The sequence below is a fragment of the Lithobates pipiens genome, unplaced genomic scaffold (assembly GCF_037356315.1).
Source record: "Lithobates pipiens isolate NorthernLeopardFrog02 unplaced genomic scaffold, aLitPip1_a1.2 Scaffold_8, whole genome shotgun sequence".
Taxonomy (NCBI): domain Eukaryota; kingdom Metazoa; phylum Chordata; class Amphibia; order Anura; family Ranidae; genus Lithobates; species Lithobates pipiens.
The window spans coordinates 256,417,354-256,424,321 of record NW_027507903.1 but is presented as its reverse complement, the minus strand read 5'-3'; positions in this window follow the sequence as shown (position 1 = coordinate 256,424,321).

The window sequence follows — 6,968 nt, the reverse complement described above, 5'->3', positions numbered from 1 at the left end:
TTTGAAGCCATCAAAAAAAGTAGCAGAATCCTGAAACATATGAGCTTAAGTAGTATCGGGTCAAATCAAAAACTTACAGTGATGCAAAAATAAACACCAAGACAACTCCACAGTCAGTTGGGGCCAGTAACCTATCGGCTGGAGGATGGATCAAATTGGCATATGAGCAGCTTAGAACTTGTTGAAGATCCTTTGGACAGGCAGAACACTGCTCCAAATTGGTTTACTTGGGATGATGCACCTAGCCCTACCACAAACATCTGGAATTCTGAACTCTTACTCTCATGAACTGTAGAGTGAAATTGTGTGGAGTTCAGAATATACCTAAATGTTACCTAGGCACCTGACAGACTGTGTACGTTATAGTGGTATCAAGTTTTGAAGTGTAAAGGTTGGGGGTATTTGTTAAGTCCTGGTGTATTACCATTTTAAGAAAATGCTATGGCATATATGCTTTATTAGCTATAAGAGAGTAGTGGAGTTGGAGCACTAAGTTTGTGTGATTATTAAAGATGATGACCTCTTAACAGCCTCTCAGCACTGCTGAGACACAACAGCTGCATTGCAGGAGAGATAATATAACAAAGAGCAGGTTTAATGAACTGGTGAGGCTTAAGTAGGGCTTCAAGCTACCCATAAATTCGATGATAATTGGCCAAACATGCGGAATTTACTAAATAAAACTAAAAACACTGCTAAAAATAAAATAAAACAATAAATAAATAAATATTACAAAGACAATTCAAAAGGTACAAATAATAGAGGATGATTTGTAAAAAGCATTCCATGGCACTTCAGTTTTGTCTTTTTCAATCTTTTTTTTCTATTGATGTCAACTCAGGACAGATTCCCATGGCAATACCATATATAAAATAACTGACCAAATATGGTGCAGAATGTATGCCAAGGCAAATGCACGGCTCTCCCTACTGTTCCACTTTTGAAAAGGCACATTTTTGGTTCAAAATTCTTCCATCCTACAGTTCTACAGAATTGTGCCTGTTTGTACACATTGTGTAGATTTTTAAAAAATGTTCATACATCCTTTTCACTCCCTGTAGACATGCCTTGGTATCTTGATAACATACATCTTTTAAGGCTTCATGTACATAGGACGTTTTCAAACCTCTCCTGAATGCTGGAACTTGACATCTAGTAAACGACGGTTAAAAAACGTCCTTTTTGCCGTGTTTACATGACGTTTACATGACGTTTATGAACGTTTGTGTTTAGAAGCGCTTTTACATTGTAAATGGTCATAAATGTATCCCCATTGAAAACGTCTATAAACTAAATGCTTATAAACGCTGTAACATGTTACAAGCATTTGGCGTATCAAATGGCAATAAACTTCCATCCTGAATGCAAAATTTTTGCTTTAAAAAAAAAAAAGGCCAATAAACTCAACTGCCTCTAACTACCTATGACTATAGGTTACTCAGTGTACACAGACAGATAAGATAATACAGTGGAGAGTTCAGGGGCTGCTGAAAAAAATGTCCAACTGCTGCTGCAGCAGTGTACATGAGGCCTAAGGGTCAGATATTTACTGACCCTTTCTTTTTACGACCCAGTGATGTGCAAATAAATGTTGCTGTCCTAACTGCTTACAGACTGCCTATACTGCAGCAGGGGGGCGGCAGGGGGGCCTGACTGCCCAAAATACCATACCTGTACCTAATTTTGTGCACACAGTGTAGGGGGCGCATGCTGTGGCCACGATGGCTGCTGCGACCATCCCATTTTTCTGCCTATCAGGGAGTAAGAGAGAGATCTTGTGTTTCAGCCAAGCTGAAACATGAATCTCTCTTTTCCTCCAGTGTACCCGTTCCCCCACACAGTTAGTAAGCACCTTCCAGGGATACACTTAACCCTTTGATTGTCCCTGATGTTAACCCCTTCCCTGCCAGAGTCATTTATACAGGGTCAGTGCATTTTTTAAGCACTGATGACTGTATTAGTGTCACTGGTCCCCAAAAAGTATTACTTAGTGTTCAATTAGTCTGCCGAAATGTCGCAGTCCCGCTAAAAATTGCTGATCGCCACCATTACTAGTAAAAAATAAATAAATACCAGTAAATAAAAAAGCTATAAATCTATCCCCTATTTTGTAGACGCTATAACTTTTGTGCAAACTAATCAATAAACGCTTATTGGGATTTATTTTTACCAAAAATATGTAGCAGAATACATATTGGCCTAAACTGATGAAAAAATCAGATTTAAAAAAAAAAAAAATGATTGAGAATGTTTTATAGCAGAATGTAAAAAATATTGTTTTTTATTCAAAATTGTCGGCCTTTTTTTGTGCATAGCACAAAAAAATAAAAAACCGCAGAGGTGATCAAATACCACCAAAAGAAAGCTCTATTTGTGGGAAAAAAAAAGGACATCAATTTTATTTGGGTACATCGTTGAAAGACTGCGCCATTGTCAGTTATAAAAATGCAGTACCGTATCGCAAAAAATGGCCTGGTCAGGGAGTAGGTAAAACCTTCCGAAGCTATAGTGATTAAACTTGTAATGCTAAAATGTAGTATCTTTCCTCAATTCGTACATATAGCATTTAAGGTACTTAATTATTTAATAGAGTTCTTCCTAGCAGTGTTTTATAGCCTTGAACGCTACTTTCAGTAAAATTAAATTTTCTAACATTACCAGCTCTATTCTAAAGAAAACCAGGTGGAAAGTAAAATAACACATACGCCTATGTAAGACATATATCATAGACATATATTTTTTATGATATTTACTGGTATATTGCATCTTTACAACAGCAAACTTTATTAGTTTCTGCCCTTTATATAGTATAAAGAAATATTTCAGTTCAATCAGCCATCCTTGGGGAGAGCATTTTGTACCATGATATAGTACCAGCAGAGGTCTCTCTTGCTGCATTGTTGTAGAGCCAGAACATAACTGCTTTTGCTTAAAAGAGATGTAAGGACAAAGATTTTTTTGGACACACTTCTTTGCAGGTCACAGGAGTACACTTAGGTCTAGCTTACACTTTCTTCAAAACATGGCTTCAGACACACTTTGTTAAAGCTCTCTGAACGCCACTCAAAGCTCCTATCACTAAATAAAATGGTTAGCTTACAGTCCTGTTTACACCTTGCTTTTGCTTGGTGCTTCGATGGGGCTTTGGTGAGGCATTGGTGGAGCTTCGATGAGCCTTTGGTGAGGCTTCGATGAGGCTTTGGTGAGGCTTCATGGGGCTTCGTTGGGGCTTTAAGTGAGCTTTGCCATAGACCTCTATGGAGGCTTAGAAGACGCTTTGAAGCACCACTAAAGCGACATGGCGTATCATCTTTAAAGCGAAGCAGAAACAAAGCAAGGGAAAAGCTTGGTGTAAACAGGACTGTAAGCTAAACATTCTATTTTGTGATAGATGCTTTGGCTAGGGTTTAGAGAGCTTTAACAAAGTGTGTCAGAAGCCTTGTTTTGAAGCAAGTGTAAACTAGCCATTAATATATGTTTAACCTCCCTGGTGGTATGATTAGTTCTGGTTTTAGGTGCTGGTGCTGGTTTTTGGACAATCTCCAAATTCCAGGCAGAAAAAACTGTATTTATAATATAAAAGTGCATGCAGGGCACTGCACAGGCCACTAGGGACAAAGGGGATGTGTATTTTTTTTATACAGTACTGTAATTTGTAAGATTATAGTACTGTGTGTGTTTTGTGTGTTTTTACTTTTTTGAATTTGGCGGCGATCTCCGCTCCCGTGCGCCATAATGTCGCAGGGAACAGAGCTAGGCGGCACTTGGGCACTGTGTGAATCGAGCGGAGGACAGCTCGATCACACAGCGCGGAGGACATTGCTGGATCCAGGGGACAAGGTAAGTAACTTCTCCCTGTTTCCTCCCTGTATCTAGCGATGCGATCCCGAGTCTGGCTCTGGGTTTACCGCTTGTGGTACTGAAATCCCAGCCCGAGCCAGACTCGGGATCACCGCCAGGGAGGTTAATCCAAAGCAAGTGTAAATGAGCCCTAAAAGATAAGTTAACCTTTGGGAACATGTTACATGTTTCCCCTGTTTTTAGGGTGGAACATGTAACATGTTCCCACTGCTGCAGTAGTTCCCTGACCCTCTGCCTCTAGTGACAATGAGCCAGGTATGTTCTTCCCGAACTCACTGTTATACTTTAAAAAAGTGGCCATGAGAGGCTCCGCCCTCCTGGACACGTCATTTATTCAGAGAGTTCTGTGAATGAATGAACTACAAGTACCGTCATCCTTTGCGGCTGACGGCTTCTAGTTCTCAATGAACTACCAGGGCTCTGTTCAGCACTCTGGGTAGTTTATTGTTTCCTCCTGTGTGTATCTGCCTGCTTGTATGAGGTATGAGCAGACAGCTTACACAAACAGTCTGCAGGAGTCCTGCTTTGCACCCATGATCTTCTGATCGTGGGTGCAATGCTTTGCAGGCTCCTAGTAAAGAAAATAATAAATGCTAATTTTTTTACCTACAAAAAAATGTGCATTTATTATTTTTGTTAACAAAGGTGAACTTAGCCTTTAATGCATTCTCTGCATTAAGGTAGCTCTCTCCCTACCCCCCTTATGTTTACCTGAGCATGATCTCAATTCAGCATTGTGCATGAGAGCAGAGGCTCTCTCAAATTTCTTCCTCTTTATAGACTCAGAGACAGCAGCAGGAGCCAATGGCAAGGGAGCTGGGGGCAGGGCATGAAAACACCAAGCTGTCTCAGGAGCAATCCTGCACGTGTGTCCCCACAGCAAGCGGCTTGCTATGGTGGGAACTTGATGGGGGGGGGAGCCCAGAGTGCTGGCTGCTTTGTGCAAAACCACTGCACAGAGCAGGAAAGTATAGCATGTTTGTTATCGAAAAAGAATCAGGGTTTTAAATCACTTTTAATTTTGTTCTCCTGTCACCCATCACCTAGTCAGCTTATAGAAGGCTATTGCTACTACACCTCTCAGCACACAGCTGAGAGCCAAGGTCAGCTTTGACTGCCCCCTTCTCAGCTTAGCACTCCAGTGCATGCTGGAGGAGCAGAGCGGAGAGCAGTGATTGACGGTTACTGCTCTCCACTTTGAGCAGACTGAAAACTGAGCTGCTCTATAACAAGTCAAGTATTTCCCAAAAGGCCCATGGAATACAATTCAATTGGATGTATGCAAAGAAATTACAGTATCACCAAGACATAAACAATACTGTTTGGTGGCTTATGATTTGTACTAAAACAGGTGGCTACTAAAGTTGTCATCACCACCTTGGAGAGAATCATTAGGCCCACAATTTATTTCAATCAAAAGGTCCACAATTTATTTTAAAAGAGTTTGAAACTTTCCCTAAATCAAAGGAAATAAATCACATCTTAGCACCATAATACCATTTAAAGGCCAGTGATGGTGTGGAATGTTTTAATCTACATGAGGGACTCCTTTTCAGCAAAGCTGTAACTGCTGTACAACAACACAAATCAGTTCCTTAAAGCACCACTGAGGAATCACCTGCAAAACTCATGAGAGGTCGTCATCTACGAACCCTACTCACAAGTCTGAAACCACCAAATAAAGTAGCAGAATCCTGAAACATATGAGCTGAAGTAGTATTAGGTCAAATCAAAAACTTACAGTGATGCAAAAATAAACACCAAGACAACTACTCTCATTCCTAGCCAGTGGGTAAAGATGAGGAAGCCACCAACCATATCAAAGTTTAACTCCAGTCTATCTAATCCTGCATGGATCCAAAGTCAGTTGGGGCCAGTAACCTATCGGCTGGAGGATGTATCAACTTGGCATATGAGCAGCTTAGAACCTGTTGAAGATCCTTTGGACAGGCAGAACACTGCTCCAAATTGGTTTACTTGGCATGATGCATCTAGCCCTACCACAAACATCTGGAATTCTGAACTCTTACTCTCATGAACTGTAGAGTGAAATTCTGTGGAGTTCAAAATATACAAAAATTTTACCTAGGCACCTGACAGACTGTGTACGTTATAGTGGTGTCAAGTTTTGAAGTGTAAAGGGTGGGGGTATTTGTTAAGTCCTGTGTATTGCCATTTTAACAAAATGCTATGGCATATATATGCTTTATTAGCTATGAGAGAGTAGTAGTAGGAGTTGGAGCATTAAGCTTGTGTGATTATTAAAGATGGTGACCTCTTAACAGCCTCTCGGCAATGCTGAGACACAACAGTTGCATTGCAGGAGAGATAATATAACAAAGAGCAGGTTTAATGAATTGGTGAGGCTGAAGTAGGGCTTCAAGCTACCCATAAATTAGATGATAATTGGTCAAACATGCTGAATTTACTAAATAAAACTAAACACACTGCTAAAAATAAAATAAAACAATAAATAAATAATATTACAAAGAAAACTGAGCTATCAGCATTAGTAGCTCACATGGATGCTGCAGCATATAGATGAGTATGGGTGTTCATTTTTTTTTATAAACCCTATATGTCTATACTTGTCCTTTATTGAGAAAATCTTCTGCATTTTTCAGCCTTGTGCAATTTAAGGCTTGGTTCCCATCTACAAGTGCGACTGAGCATGGGCATGTTCCTGCACATTGCATGTTGGGCAGCCCATTCAAGTCCCGAATCTTTTCCAAAAACGCACCAAACCAAACCACATGTGGTTTGGTGTGTGCAAAAATGCACACATTTGTAGATGCATGGGGTGCCATTAACATTTAATTGCACCACTGCACATCTGCTAAATGGCAGTGCATGTCAAGAAAGTGTTTGATTTTGCATGCATTCCTGAAATGCAGGAAGGGTACCTCCGATGCCTCTATTTCTCAGGGAAACTACAGTGAAAATCAGGAAATAAAGAACAAACCAAACTTAGATTGGCCTGCTAGGGGTATCTGGTATCTGGTAAAATGTGATGGTACCCAAACCAATGAATTTCATGGGATGAATTTAACAATGATCACCATATGCTGTACACATAACTTTATAGATAGTAAAGCATGGTACACACT